The sequence below is a fragment of the Podarcis cretensis genome (assembly GCF_951804945.1).
Source record: "Podarcis cretensis genome assembly, chromosome: 1".
NCBI classification, from domain to species: Eukaryota; Metazoa; Chordata; class Lepidosauria; order Squamata; family Lacertidae; genus Podarcis; species Podarcis cretensis.
The window spans coordinates 9326711-9343094 of NC_137170.1; the positions used below are offsets into that span (position 1 = coordinate 9326711).

The window sequence follows — 16384 nt, forward strand, 5'->3', positions numbered from 1 at the left end:
CACACGGAAACGCCGTTTACCTTCCCGCTGGTAAGTGGTCCCTATTTATCTACTTGCACCCGGAGGTGCTTTCGAACTGCTAGGTTGGCAGGCGCTGGGACCGAGCAGCGGGAGCGCACCCCGCCGCAGGGATTCGAACCGCCGACCTTTCGATCGGCAAGCCCTAGGCGCTGAGGCTTTAACCCACAGCGCCACCTGCGTCCCATGGTACTACAATTAAGCAGCAGCAAAACCAGATGCCTTCACCTGCCCCACCTGTAACAAAACATGTCTTACAGCAGGTGCTGTAACTTTCTTCTGAGGCTGACAGATGCCAACAGCAGTCATGTCCATTCATTTTAATGTTTCTACAGTGGTACCTCAGGTTAAGTACTTAATTCGTTCCAGAAGTCTGTTCTTAACCTGAAACTGCTCTTAACCTGAAGCACCACTTTAGCTAATGGGGCCTCCTGCTGCCGCCGCACTGCCGGAGCACGATTTCTGTTCTTATCCTGAAGCACAGTTCTTATCCTGAAGCACTATTTCTGGGTTAGCGGAGTCTGTAACCTGAAGCGTATGTAACCTGAAGCGTATGTAACCCGAGGTACCACTGTTTTCAGAATAGGATCAACATTGGCTCAGACCCAGTATGAGATAAAAGCATGCAGCAAGTTTCAGAACCGAAAGAGTCTTGTGCCACCTTCAAGGCAAACAATTTTTTGATACTGCATTCATAATCCTTCCTGAACTAGAGCCCACAGCCTAATGCATAAACTCCTATGCCATAATTAAAGCTTAGTTCTTAATGTGCTGCAATGAACGAAAGCAGGAAAATCAGCTTGCCCCGGAACATCTGTAATACAAAAAGGTTTCATGATTTCCACAGGAAGTAGTAGTAGTAGTAAATTAATTATCTGTACCCCACTCATCTGACTGGGTTGCCCCAGCCACTCTGGGTGGTTTCCAAGAAATATAAAATCACAATAAAACATCAACCATTAAAACAGGGCTGCCTTCAGATTTCTTCTAAAATTCAGATAGATGTTTATCTGACGTCTGACAGGAGGGTGTTCCACAGGGCAGGCACCACTGCCAAGAAGGCCCTCTGCCTGGTTCCCTGTAACCTCACTTCTGACAGTGAGGGAAGTTTGGGTTGAACAGCAGTGGTGCAGACGCTCCTTTATCTACCAACAGTTGTTGCCTCCTTTCTTGGGAGGCATACTCCTACACCTACATAATCCTGCAAAGGAGAAATTCCCAACACCTAAAGAAGAACAAGCAACTGGTTTGGCAAACAATAGGATCCAAATTCCTGGTCTTGGCCAATGATGTAGGTGTTGGGGTCATGTTCTGCTGGCTAACTTGTGCGCCCTCTACTGGGCATTCTGCAGCAGAGCACAAAACATTATGCATCCAAGCCATGCATGTGTGAGAGAGGAATCATGAGAGTTTCATTATGTTCCGTGTATCACAAATTTCCATGTTTGCCTCGCCAGAAAGTGGCGGTATGGCAGGGAATCTAGCAATTCTAAAGTAACAGCATGACCTTGACAGAAGAGATAACAGAACCCGTTTAAGCCTGCTGGACTCAGCTTCTGGGTTGATCCAACACATTATGCCTTTCCTCTCCTGCATGGAACTGGCATGAGTGAATAATTCCTATGACAGAAAAAGACACACCAAAAGTAGCTTGAACAGCAGTGTGGGCTTGGAAGCTGAGAAGGAAAGCAAGCATTGCATCCGGGCTGGGATACCTGTGGCCTTTTAGGTGTGACTGGACTGCATCTTCCATCATCCTTGACCGCTGGCCATGCTAGCTGGAGTGGTCACAGGCCTCAGGCCTCTTTCCTGAAGCTTGTAATAAATTTATTTACTGGTTACTTCCTAACATACTAATCTGTTGATTTGTAGCATCCAAGTGTCCGTGCACAGCGGAATGATGAGGAATACGTGCCCATACTCTATACTGCTTTATTTACATTTCAAAGCTGGTAGATTACAGAAAACCATCTTGTCTCTGCCGGAGCAGAAAACTGCATCCTCTCTCCTCTGAAGCACGGAGAGAATCACACTGAACTGCAAAGAACAGTGAAAAACAGGAAACCAGTGTACGTCACATCCAGTCTCCTTTTCCCGTGGGAAAACTCCAGCAGTAACTCTGTGGAATGTAAACATTGTCTTGTGACAAGCGTTTCGCTGCACAGTGAAGAGAGCAGAAACCAACATCCTCCCCCTTTCTGTGAACACCACTGGGCAGCGTGTTCGTACAATATCAGTACAAACCCAACTTCTGCACATAGGTACAGTGTTGATCCCTTGATACAATCTTGGACAATACATCAGCAGGAATTTCATTACCTGGCATATAGGACACCGTTACGAGTCCCTTCTGAATACGTTCCCTAGCATGTTGCAACTTCAATTGCAAGTGCTTCGTGCTTTGCTTACAACCTTCAGAATTCAGCAAAGCCAAACATGCTTTGTTGTCCTGGTAAACCTGGATTGGACATTTGACAGGAATTTTCATGTCTTTGCACAATTGTAACAACCATTCACAATCCTTAAGTGAATAAGACAGTGCATTCAGTTCAGCTTCACAAGTACTTAAGCTAACTGTTGTTTGCTTCTTGCATGACCAATCAAAAAGACCCTGATTGTACATATAGCAAACTCCAGACGTGCTTCTCCTGTCTGTAGTGTCACTTCCAAAACTTGCATCTGCAAATATCTCAAGACCACCAGACTTCTGATTGTTAAATCTCAGCCTGTAATGCATAGTGCCTTTCAAATACCGCGCTATGCGTTTCAGAGCTTTCCAATCCTTAACAGTAGGATTGTTGACTTGTCTGCTTAGCAAATTACAGCTAACAGCAATGTCTGGTCTTGAACATCTGGCAATGAAGTTTAGCTTGCCTAGCACACTTCTGTACAGTGTAGTGTCAGAAAATGCTTCTTCAGTGTCATCTACCTGATAACCTGTTATCATCGGTGTGTCTACAGGGTTAGCATCCATCAGGTTTAGTTTGCTTAACACATCAGCAATTTTCTGTGACTGGTGTACTAGAATGTTACCATCTTGATCTCTCTCTATTTCCAGAGATAGGTAGTTGTTTACCTCACCAAGATCTTTCATGTCAAAGTGTTCTTTCAGTTGAGCTAGGGCGTTATTGTACATTGTGACATCTTTCCAAAAGAATAATAAATCATCAACATAAAACAAACAATACAGTTTCTTTTGCCCCTCCTCTTTGACAAATACACAAGGATCAGCTTTCCCTTGCTTAAAACCTAGAGAAAACAATACTTCGGTGAGTTTTGTGTTCCAACACCGTGCACTTTGTTTGAGACCATAAAGGGATTTTTTCAGAGCACAAACAAATCCCTGTTTTACCTGTACGCCATCAGGTGGAAGCATATAAAGTGATTCACCTAGAGATCCGTACAGAAAAGCTGTATTCACATCGTGGTGACTAATGTGTAAATTCTCCTCTGCAGCTAGCTTGAGCATAAGCCTAATGCTCTCATACCTCACTGTGGGTGAGTAGGTCTCGTGATAGTCTTCACCTGGTACCTGTGCAAAACCTCTGGCTACCAATCTGGCTTTGTGTCTGACTATCTTGCCATTTTGATCAGTCTTCGCTTTGAAGACCCATTTGCTTCCAAGCAGTTTCATTCCTGGAACTACTGGAACAAGTTCCCATGTTTTGTTCCTTTCCAAGGAATCAAGCTCAGCCTTCATGGCATTTAACCATGGCTCAGCTTCCTTTGAATCCAAATCCTGGATTTCTTGGAAACTTGAAGGTTCAAATACCTTCTTGGAGCTTTTAACAGCTGTTACTGCTATCTTAGCAAACTCATCAGCAAATCTCTTTGGAGGTCTGCCTTTTGTGGCTCTTTGTGACCTGCGAATTAGCCTTAGGTCTTCAACACTCTCCTCTTCCTTCTTGGGAGAAAAGCGACCTATTGTGAACAATGGTTCCTCCAATTCTTGATCAGAGCTTTCAGAGGGTCGCATAGAGGCTTTCGCACTCTTGAAATCCTCTGAATCACCCGATTCAGTTTCAGACTCAGAATCAGTTTCAGTCTCAGAATCAGAACTTTCATCAGTGGGTGTGGGTGGTTGTGGTTGCTTTTGACTATCCTCAGTCTCATCACTGTCATCAGGGTAACATTGGAAAATTCCCACATTCTCCCCCCACTTGGCATTGTACTCAACACTTCTTGTGAGCTTAATGGTCTTAGAATCAGCCATCCTTATTCTGTAAGAACCTTTCTCATAACCTAGAAAGATACCATGCAAACCACGCTTGTCTAACTTGGAGTTTTGTGGTGAGTGAACCCACATGTCAGAACCAAAAATTTTCATGTGTTTGATGTATGGCTTCTTGCCAAACATCTTCTCATAGGGGGTACAACCAATCGCTGAAGATAACCTGCGATTATAACTGTAAGTGAAACATGAGAGAGCTTCAGCCCAATAACTCTCTGGAAGATTTGCATCATGTAGCAAGGTTTTTAACCCTTGAAGCAACGTCTGATTTGCCCGTTCCGCAAGCCCATTCTGCCATGGCGAGCGAGGACTAGACAAATCGTGTTGAATTCCTTTCTCAGTCAGAAAAGCTTCAAACTGCTGAGAAGTGAATTCCCCCCCGCGATCTGTGAAAAGAATTTTTACCTTCTTACCATGCACATTTTCCAACCAAGCACAGAATTCCTTGAACCTAGGAAAAGCCTCTGATTTCTGCTTGAGATTGTACACATAAATATACCTGGAAAATGCATCAATGAGAACCATGAAGTACCTATTTCCTCCCAAAGAGGGCGCTAGCGGTCCAACCAAATCAGCATGAATAATTTGGTATGGTTCTGTAGCTTGCCTACTAGACACCTTACCTTTCGCAGCCATTTTCACCTTGTTTGCTGCGCATGCCTTACACTTCATGTGGTACCTGCAGGGTTTAATAGTCATACCTTCAACCAAGGCAGGCATTTTAGATACTGCCTCAAAACCCAAATGTCCAAATTTTCGATGAAAATCATGAATACATTCTGCATGCAAACATTTGTTAGAACCTGCAATGCAACAAGTGTCATCCTGCACAACATCATCATAATACAAAACATATAAACGATCAACATATTCAGCATACAATACATAATCATTTTTCTTTGTGATGATGCACCTTTTGTTCTTAAAGGAAACGTCAATGTTCCGCTCATTCAGCTGTCCAACGCTGAGCAGATTATGTTTGGCATCTGGAACATAAAGTACATTCTGTATCGATAAGTCCAAACTGTGAAGAACAACAGTTCCGTAGCCTTTACTGGGAATTGTGTGGTCATCCGCCTGGTGAATCGCACCTTCCTGCGGTGTAAAAGACACGAACAGTCGCTTATCGTTGCACATGTGATGGGTCGCCGCTGAATCAACAACGAAGAAAGATCTAGACGTGCAGCGAAACGCTTGTCACAAGACAATGTTTACATTCCACAGAGTTACTGCTGGAGTTTTCCCACGGGAAAAGGAGACTGGATGTGACGTACACTGGTTTCCTGTTTTTCACTGTTCTTTGCAGTTCAGTGTGATTCTCTCCGTGCTTCAGAGGAGAGAGGATGCAGTTTTCTGCTCCGGCAGAGACAAGATGGTTTTCTGTAATCTACCAGCTTTGAAATGTAAATAAAGCAGTATAGAGTATGGGCACGTATTCCTCATCATTCCGCTGTGCACGGACACTTGGATGCTACAAATCAACATTTTGGTTATGGCCCAGAAGACGCAGTCATTGGAATTCCGGAAAAAGGATCGGAATGCAGAGGGACGGATCGGACGGTATCTGCGCGTCAAGATGATTGATGAGGTATGTGCTACTGCTCCGGGCAGCCTGCCAGCTTCTATTTAATGGCTTTATGGCTGGACTTTGAACTTTTATGTCCGTTTGCCGGCTACAGGCAGCGGCTATGGCTATGCTGGCGAAATCGAAAGTAACTTTTACAAGGGCTGAAGCAGCTGTAGAAGTGACGCAGCATGATTTTAGGGAAGCAGAGAGAAAGCTGTTTTGAACTTGCCTTTGGAATGAGGCTTGAAGCAGCAGAGATGCAGCTTGTATAAAGCAGCTTGTTTAAAGCAGCAGAGATGATGCAGAAGGCTAATGCCAGAGTCATGATGGCCCTTCAGGATGCTTGTGGGATTCCCAAGCTCAATAAGAAAAATTATACGGACTGGGTTATCTATGCAGAGGCTATTCTGCGGAAAGAGGGTCTGTTTAAAGTTATTACAGACACCCCCCCAGCTCCAGTTACAGATGCATGGAAAGCTAAGGATTCCAAAGCAAGGGGAACTCTTACATTGATAGTATCCCCAGAAGAGCTCTGTCTATTGCGTGATAAGACCTCAGCCAGAGAAATTTGGGACGCTTTGAGGGAGGCACACTTGAGGACAGAAGCTGAATCTACTATGTTTTACTTCAACAAGCTGCATAATATGGCTAGCTGCAGAAGGCTGGCTGATGCAAATGGGGAATCTGAAGCCAATCAGCCACATGCTCAGCTCAGAGTAGCTTGTGATACTGCCATGATTCAAAATGAAGCAGATTGCCAGGGTGATAGCTGCATGGGAAAGGGGGAGTCTTCACAGACGTCATCCCAGAGTGCAGTGGAACCACCAGATGGCGCCAAAGCTTTGAAGGCAGTGAAATGCTACTCCTGTGGACGTCTAGGCCATATGAAGAGGGAATGCAAATATCCCAGGGCCAAGACAGAGCAGCGCAGCGAAAGCTCATCGCGTGGAAAAGGCCAAAGCAGAGGCAAAGGTCCGGTGTCCAGGACAACGCAGCCCAAAGCAATGGTCTCACGCTTCACTCCAAAAGTTGCAGAGGTCCAGAAGACGTCTAGATCTTAGGATGTACACCATATACAATCCTTAAGGTATGGAACCTATTTAATTAAATCCAATGCAGATATATTTCTTCCTTTCTTAATACATTCTTGTATTACACAGTCCTCAAATGTGATTAAGGAAAGGTCCCCGGATTGTCAAGGGACGCGGGTGGCGCTGTGGGTTAAACCACAGAGCCTAGGGCTTGCCGATCAGAAGGTCGGCAGTTCGAATCCCCGCGACGGGGTGAGCTCCCGTTGCTTGGTCCCTTCTGCCAACCTAGCAGTCCGAAAGCACGTCAAAGTGCAAGTAGATAAATAGGTACCACTCCAGCGGGAAGGTAAACGGTGTTTCTGTGCGCTGCTTTGGTTTGCCAGAAGCGGCTTAGTCATGCTGGCCACATGACCCAGAAGCTGTACGTCGGCCCCCTTGGCCAATAAAGCGAGATGAGCACCGCAATCCCAGAGTCTTCCACGACTGGACCTAATGGTCAGGGGTCCCTTTACCTTTACCTTTATCCCGGAATGTCATGGACAATACAGCTGATGAGGTTGGCTAACTATAGGTAGTAGACACAGGCAGGCTGGCCCAGGCAGCTGGGTAGGCAGAACAAGGTTTCCGGATATTTCCTTGTTTCACTCCGAAGGGCTTCCTCAGCTGTTAATAGTTCTATATAATATAAATATAGGCACTTGATAATACAATGATTACTATTTGACGTGTAGAAATTACAAATATAAATCTGTTATATCATGACTAAAAATATAGAATTCATATATTAAGCATTATCAAGGATTAGAAGATACAGAGGTTGTACATACCATCGAAGTGTGTAACGATTAAATAAGCAATGATTCTTGGACGATTTCCCAGGGTGTAGCCGCTGTCACATGCTGGCAGCTTCTAGTAGCCACAGGTGAGAGCTGAGCGCAGGGTGGGGACCAAATGTCAACAAACTAATATTTAGTTATTAGATTTATATACCACCCTTCATCATAAGATCTCAGGACGGTTCACAAAATAAAATACAGGACAAAAACAAGTAAATAAGTAAAGCAAAACAGCAAAATAATAAGCACCACCTTCCCACAGACAAATTTAAAAAGGTTGTAGAATATTGTTCTGTCAAAGGCATGGTTGGAGAGGAATGTTTTTGCCTGGTGCCTAAAATATATATAATGAAGGTGCCAGGTAAACCTCCCTGGAGGGAGCATTCCATGAACAGGGAGCCACTACAGAGAAGACCTGTTCTCTGATGATGAATGCAGAGTCTGGGATGGTTTATATGGAGAGAGGCAAGTATTGCAGTCCTGAGCCATTTAAGGCTTTATAGGTCAAAATCAGCACTTTGAATTGTGCCTGGAAACTAGAGGATGACGTGTCCCCCACCAGAGGTATTAGACTTCCTCTAACATCTGATACAAAAATAACATAAGTACATGAGATTTTATTTTAATGTGTTGTTGTCATCTTACTGGGTTGTATCCAGCCGTCTTTCTGTGCATTGCATAGAATTGGACTAGAGGACCCTTTGTGTTATGTACTAAAGTTCTCACCCTGGGCCTTCAGGGGGATACTGTAGATAGTTTTCACTCAGGCCCACATATGCAAATAAGGGATTGAAAGTGACGTTCAGTGATTGGATAGATACAGAAAGTGGTTACTGTTGAGCTGTAGTGGAGCTCTATATAAGCAGGCTGGCTGAACCCTTCAGTTCTGTTCTGGCCTGTGAATAAACAAGAGCTGTTTGAAGAATTGCTGTGTCGTCTGATATGTTCACCCACAACTTAACACTATGAGTCCTTTCCAACTCTCCAACTATCTCCCCACCCCCAGCAGTCCTCTGTTTGATCCATTCTGGCCAGGGTTGATATACCCTCTGCTGCAGATTTGAGGGAGCACAGAGGGCTACTAGGGGAAGGAAGCGGCAAGTTCTGTTATGCAAGTGGAACCCAACTCATGTGACACTGGAGCTGTGAGCTGCTGTCTCTTTAAAAAGACAACTGTAACTTCTCCTTCAAGACAGGGTTTCTGTTGACACTCGGAACAGATTCTGTTTGAGAAAAACAAAATATATATATAGTCACCTGTTTAGATAAAAATACCATTTGTGGTGAGCTTCACTGGTTATCTCCATACTTGCCCTGAGAATGAACCTGTCTGGAGTGGGAGAAATCACCTTGCTTTTGCTGTTCTCAGCTCGCCATGGTCTCATTTAGACATTTATTCCAAGCCCTGCCTGGAGGTGCCTGGGATTGGACTAGGGAACTTCTGCATAGTCCATCCTCATTGATTTAAAACATACTGTGATCTTAAAGTGCCATGTGGAACATCTGCTTTAATTCCTTTAGCAACGCTGAAGGAAGCAACTAGAGACAGTTTCTAGTCAATAATTTTTTGTAAGATTCAAGTTTTCTATAAACATTTCACAGTTGTGTATTCCGACATTCTCATCTGCACACACATTGGCTCAAAGATATTTTGATTTGCTCATGAGTCAAAGACAGCATGAAGAACATGCAAAGTCATTTGGCAGCAGCAAATGTTCAGATTTGTGCTGTGAGTGATTGGAAGCTGCAAGAACAGCAGCAGACATTAGTTGGCTCACATCTGCCAGTCAGTTGTGGCCCAAATTGTTGCCAGCTCACTCACTGTGGCCATCAGTATCATCAGTATTCAAACAGGTGAGATGAGAGTGGAATCCTGGTCTCACTAAGGCTCCTGTTTACCAACAAGTCTCTTGTGCTAAAAACTTCCGTTTCATGAGAAGTTCAAAGCCCTTTAAGTGTTTTGCAGTTGGCCTAATGATTTCAACTATGCAAGGAAAACAGTAATGTTCAAAAGCACCGCCCCCCTCAAAAAACCCCCACAGCTTTTGCCTGATGATGCCTCAAGAGACTGCATTCTAGGAAGCCAGGCACATGTTCTGCAAGCAAGCTGAGTTGCAACAGCACCTAGTAAATTAGTTGTCTCCTTTCACTCTAAATCTCTACGGTTCCTCCCTTATCATTTGCAAAATTGAAATAAACAATGCAGTATTCATAATCCTCTGAGAAGTGTCAAACCAAGGTAACCGACATGCCATTCCTTCATTTTCCCCCCTCCTCACAGTGACTGAGTAGTTCTCAGTGGCCTGAGGTTCTTGTCAGAAGAAATGACGAGATAAATAAATTTCTTATTGAACAACAAAAGCAATACAGGAGACGGACAATAACAGAATAATATAAGTTCAACACTATGAGCGTTTGATAATGATGTCAAAATAAAAAAATAAAAAAATCAGGAGTGAATGAAATGGATACAATAATAACTTTATAAATACCGTATATAAAATCACAGTTTCTATTGTACAATGAAAGTGACCGGGGGGGGGGGGGGAGAGAAAAATTGCAACTATTTACTTCAATTCCAATGTTGCATCTGGTCAGCTGTCTTCATTTTACAGTGATTGGTTAGTTTCTCTGTGAGTCACTGATTTAATAGTATAATGCTATTTTTAAACTTTTTTAAAATACTGATTATTAATAATTTGTACTGTATTTGATGTTTATTATGTATGTCATTTTTAGATTTACTTTTTGTGTTTGGGCTCTGTTTGGTGTATTCTTTTATTTTTACCTACACTTTGTATATTGTTTTGAGATTCCTTTATAATGTATTTGATTTTTATATTGTATATTGAGATGTGGTTTGTTTGTTTTGTAGTTGATCTCTATTTTGGTAGTCTTTTCTAAGGTAGTTGACCTTTCTTTTGGCTAATGTCCTGAAACTATGTTTTACTGGATTTGGTTTTTATTTTCTTTTAGATTGTTTGGAATGTAAAGTGATGAAGAAATTTATGTAATAATAATGACTCCTACTGGAAGTTTCCAGGCAATGGGTGGCAAATTTCTGGAGCTAAGTTTGGTGTAAAGTTGCACCGTTGCCAGAGAATGTAAAGCACTAAAGGAGTATAGTACTGACAGGGAACATTTTCCAGCTTGAGGCCACATTCTTGTATGGGCAACTTCCTGAGGGGCACATGTCCATGGTGGGCATTTGTTGTTGTTGTTTAGTCGTTTAGTCGTGTCCGACTCTTCGTGACCCCATGGACCAGAGAACGCCAGGCACTCCTGTCCTCCACTGCCCCCCGCAGCTTGGTCAGACTCATGCTGGTAACCTCGAAAACACTATCCAACCATCTCGTCCTCTGTCGCCCCCTTCTCCTTGTGCCCTCCATCTTTCCCAACATCAGGGTCTTCTCCAGGGAGTCTTCTCTTCTCATGAGGTGGCCAAAGTACTGGAGCCTCAGCTTCACAATCTGTCCCTCCAGTGAGCCCTCAGGGCTGATTTCCTTCAGAATGGATAGGCTTGATCTTCTTGCAGTCCGTGGGACTCTCACGAGTCTCCTCCATCACCATAATTCAAAAGCATCAGTTCTTCGGCGTTCAGCCTTCTTTATGGTCCAGCTCTCATTTCCATACGTCACTACTGGGAAAACCATAGCTTTAACTATACAGACCTCTGTCAAGAAGGTGATGTCTCTACTTTTTAAGATGCCATCTAGGTTTGTCATAGCCAGAGGTAAAGGGGCACAGCAACAGATGTGACTATTAGTTTTGAACAGTAGGCTACATTCCAGCAATACAAAAACCAGAGGCTTCACATACACACATCCAGGCAAGCAAGAGGCATTTTCAGAATTTAAGCATCTATTGTTTCCACACCAAAGGACTCGTGAAGGTTTTGCAGCAGAGCTGGTGTGAGGTGTAGCCTGGGAACTGGCCTTTAGGAGAAGGCTTGACCCAGGAAAAGGACCAAGGGCCAGATAGAGATGTCTGGGTAGTTGTATTGATCTCTAGAGCATGAGGTTCCCCACTCCTGAGGTTTAGGATATGACAGAAAGTCAATGGGGCAGATATTTATCTCTTCCCAGCCTGTGAGCCAATTTTGACAGGTTTGGGGCCCCACCTACCTATCAATCAATCAATCAATCACCTGACGTCTGGATGATATCAAGTGATATAATTTGGCCCCATAAAACTCTACAGTTCAATGATTCTATGATCCAGTTGAGATTCCTGTATTGTAGTGGGTTGGACAAGATGACCTGTGGTGTCCCTTCCAATTCTACAATTCTATGATTCTATGACTGATAGGTGGACAATCCCACCACCTGTCAAAGCAGACACACAGGGTGGGGGTATGGGAGCACCCAGCAGGACTTACCCCTGACCACTTGCTGATCAGCTTATACCACCCCATGACATCAGGTGAGTGACAAGTGGAAGTGGTGGGGGGGGGGCAATGACCTTGTGGGCTAATTCACTGGCTGATCCACAGGCTGGAGGTTCCAGGCTGGGGTACGATGTCAGTGTGCCTCCTCCATTGCAGTTGCCCACATTCTGCTCAATAATTTCACCCTATTTTAGCCGATGCATCAGAGACGTTTGCAGAAGTATCTGTCATGACTGCAACCAGGGGAGTAGGAAGGGGGGGTGCGCCCCGGGTGTCATCCCAGAGGTGGGGTGACAAAATTCTCTCTGGGCAGATCACCGCTGCCACAATCGCCCCTCGGGCGGATTGCCACCAGGCTGATTGAAACCCCAGGTGGATTGCCCCGCCCCCTGGCATGTGCATCGCTCCAGGTGTCTGAGCGACTAGTTCTGCTGCTGACTGCAACACAGCTGGCATTGCAACAGCAGCATGGAGCTTATAGGCCCCACAGCCACCAATCTTTTAAAAGATAGTAGAGTTGTAAAAGTCTGTCCTCCTCTTGTGAAGAGTTCTCCAGAGCAGGCAAGTTTAGAAAAGGAACGTCCATAATATTATCTGCGCTTGGGGACTTCTGAAATCAGAGCCATACATGGCTGTTTTAATGGGAAGGAAACAACATTATTGAAGAGTGCTTAATCTCTTTCATATGCATCCACACACAGATACCAGAGGAGATCTGTGTTTTTCTTATGTTTTGGCAATACTAGTATAACTAGTCCTGCCAATAATTTAGGACTGTGGTTGAAACATTCTCCTTTCCCTCTGGAGGCAATGTGCAAGAGCTCATTCATGTTCTCTGTTGACGTACATCCAGAGCTTGGAAGTTCACAATTCAAATCTTGCTCCAAATTAGGGACTCACTGGGGCCACGTTCACACCTAACATTCAAAGTACTGTGATACCACTGTAAACCAAAGGCTGCTGTTCTTACAGCAGCCAACCAGATGCCTATCAGAAGCCTGCAAGCAGGACCTGAGTGCAGCAGCAACTCGCTCCTCCTGCAGTTCCCAGCATCTGCTATTTGAAAGCATACAGCCTCTGCTAGTGGAGGTAGAAGAGAGGCATCAGGCAGGGCCGGCCCACCCAAGAGGCAAGGTGAAGCGACCACCTCAGGTAGCAGAATCCAGAAGTGCAGCAAATCCCAATGCAAATTCACCACTCACCCTTTGTTCCCTGGTGGCAAGGAAGGATGCCATTTTGTGGTTCATTCACCTCAGGCGCCGAAATGTCTTGGGCCAGCCCTGCTATTAGGGTTGGTAGCCATTAAGATTTGGGCATTATTGGCTGAAACAAAAAATAGACCTTGTCTATAGTTGTGTACACAGCTCTGAAAATCCCTCCTGAGGGAAGTTTGTCTCGGCTCCCCCTATAAATTTTGGTGGATGACAAAATACCCCCCTCAAAGGCTTTTGGCTTCTAACATCTGGATTTAATAGCTGGCTCAAGATGAGCTGCTTATTTGTAGGCATCGCTCTGTCTCCTGCAGATGCTTTTTGAATGCTGTTTTATGCTGTGCTGACTTCCGTAATTAGCAATTTTAACTGTTTCAAGTGATGACTTTAGTCACACCTTTTACTATTTATAGGAAAAGTGAGGGGTAAATCTTTTAGATAAACAAACTCCACTTGTGGTCCTCTGGATTTGAGGTACATTAGTTCTCCTACGCTAAGGCAAAAAATAAAATAAAATTCACTTGTAGTTAGTGGGGTCTCCTGATACTTTCACATGTACTGTATATGCCTGCATTATTACTATTACTATTATTTATTCTACCTTCCTGAGCTCCTGCTGCTTTTCCTCCTAAATCACTTTTACCTTTTCCTCAGCCTTTTTTGTATTTCTGACCTGCTCTGTAGGGCTGCTTGTTCTGGTGGAGGTCTACCGTGTTTTAAATCTCCACCCGCACCCCAGGAACAAATATTCCCGTTTTTTCCTCTACCAGAAGCTGTGGAAGAGGCTACAGGAACGTTTTATGGGGGATTTTTGTGTGCAAGCGTGTCCGTTTAGCGAAGAAAACACGACGAACGCGCTGCACCCTCACTCCAGGGTGGGCGGGAAATCGGCGGGTATTGTGTAAACAGCAGCGAATGTTTCGGTTGCTATTCCCGCCCCCGCCATAAATTTATTTCACCAGCAGCAGTAAATACAAATACTAATACTATTAATAACATAAGAGTGTGATGCGCATGGTGGGCTGCGTCTGCCTGGCCGCTTTCTCTCTCTATTTCCAAAGCTTCCCTCAGCCCTGAGAGAAGACGAAGGCCCGCTGAGGGACGAAGGTGATGTAATAACCACCCGGCCTCAGCAAACAACTCCGCCTCGCCTCCCTCCTCAGCCAGCCCCAACATCCGGGCTCTGGCCGCGCGCTGCGCCACAGGCGGCGGTACGAAAGGGAAAAAACGACCAACGACCGTCGAAAGCTGCTACTCAAGGGGACGCGGGCTTGGGGTTGGACGGACGGAGGGGAGAGGCGGGGCAAAAGGCTAGAAATCGCGCGCCCATTGGCCGCTCAGGGAGCGCAAGCTCGAGCCGGCGTGCGTGCTTGCGTGTTTAGTAGCGGGGGGTGGGGAGAGACCACTGCGCGTGCACGCACGCACGGCACGTACGCAGGCCAGGCATAGGAGGCCGGCGGGAGAGTTCCTTCCCCCCCTCCCCTTCTCTCTCTCTCTCGCGGGCGTGCCTCCCCTGCCTTGTTATATAGCCGACTCAGCCCGCGCACGCGCGGTGTGGCGAGGCGAGCTCGCGCTTTCGGCGTCTTCTCCGCTCCGCGCTTACGTCGTCGTCCTCCTCCCCTCTCCCTCGCGCGCTGGGTGGTTCTCTTTGCGCGTGCGCGACCCTTTGCTTGCTCGCTTCGGTTGCCCGCCCGCCCGCCTGAGGGAATTGAAGCGGGTGCTGGTGGGGTGCGGAAAGACGGGGAAGCGCCGCGTGAGGCGCCGTTGTTGCCGCCAGGGGAAGAGGGGGAGACCCGCGTGCCGGGAGGGGAGGGGTGGGCGACGGGGAGGCCGGGCGAGATGAGCGCTCGGCTCCCCGCTAGGGCCAGCCAGGAGCAGCAGCAGCAGCAGCAGCAGCGCAAACAGCGGCCGCGGCTGCCTTCGCCGCAGTCGCCGCCACCGCCGCCATCGTCTCGCCCCGTCTGAATGAACTGAGGCGAGAGAGGCCGCTTTCGCCGGCTCGGCCCGGTCTGGCTCAGGCCTCCTCCCTGCGCCGCTTCGGAGCGCCCACTCAGAGCCCCTTCTCCCGTAGGGTAAGTGGAGGCCCCGAGGGTGGCTGAGGGGAGGCCTCGGGTGCGCCTGGGGGGAGGGAGGGAGGAAGGCCCAGTAGCAGCAGCAGCAGGAGGAGGAGGAGGCCGCCACCTCCGCCGCCGCCGCCTGGATCTTGGGCCTGGAAGCCAGTGGGGAGGAAGGGCGAGGAGGCGCCCGGCCTGCGTGTCGTCGAGGATGAGGCGTCTCTCTCTCTCTCTCTGTTGTAATCCTCCTCAAAAGATCCGGCGGAACGGACCCCCCCCCCCCGCCGCCAGCAGCTGGCATTTTAAAACACGAGCTGCTGGGGGTGGGGCAGAGACGGTGGCAAACTGGCTCCGGGAATCGGATGTTTCCGTGCACGGATCTGCCCCTAGGAGCTTACAGTCGGAAATCCTGCACGGGGGCTTGGCAGTGGGGGTTCAGGCGGCAGTAGAGCGGGAAAGGAACCAGGGTAGCTGAGAGAGACTGAAATGTCTTCAGTTCCTGGTGTTGGCCAGTTAATTCCACCCCCACTTTCCCTTACTGGTATATGTATGTATGTGGGTGGGTGGTGAAATGGGAGGCCTTAAAAGTAAGTCGGTTCCTAGTGCAAAGAGACTCTTGGCTCTCGGAGTCGTTGGTTCGAGCCCCAGGTTGGGCTGAAGATTCCTGCATTGTAGGGGGTTGGACTAGGTGGCCCTCGGAGGCCCTTCCAACTCTGATTCTGTTATTCCTAAGCCAAAACCATGCTGTTTTCTTCAGGTTATTTTAAACACCCTAATATGCTGAGTCTTTAGTATATACAGGGTGCTAAATCTGACAGGCAAGTCTTTACGCGTTTCCTTGTGGGAGGGAAGAAGACTCTTTGGCAGAACTTATTTATTTAGCACCGCAATCTGAAACAGAGAGAAAGGTTTTAGGTGTGTGTGTGTGTGTGTGTGTGTAGAAGGCAGCCAAATGTTTGGGATTGGATTCCTCTGTGTTCATTGTTCATGCCAACCCAATCCGGTGATGACGTAGCTGGATGTCTGTATCTTCCCCTGGAGGGATGGTG

The 16384-nt window shown here is 46.5% G+C and overlaps 1 protein-coding gene and 1 long non-coding RNA gene across 3 annotated transcripts in view; one reads left to right on the plus strand and one right to left on the minus strand.

Annotated features, from left to right (window-relative positions):
- The window catches only part of LOC307208869, a 288717-nt gene that overhangs the window by 130263 nt on the left and 142070 nt on the right, over positions 1-16384 (minus strand). The window lies entirely within an intron of this gene.
- PPM1A (protein phosphatase, Mg2+/Mn2+ dependent 1A) overlaps positions 15037-16384 on the plus strand; it is a 37370-nt gene continuing 36022 nt past the window's right edge. Inside the window, exon 1 of one of the 2 annotated variants that reach the window (XM_079955729.1) lies at positions 15037-15353. The gene's annotated coding sequence lies outside the window, so the exon portion shown is untranslated. The remainder of the gene's footprint in view (positions 15354-16384) is intronic. The other variant, XM_079955730.1, reaches the window with a different exon arrangement.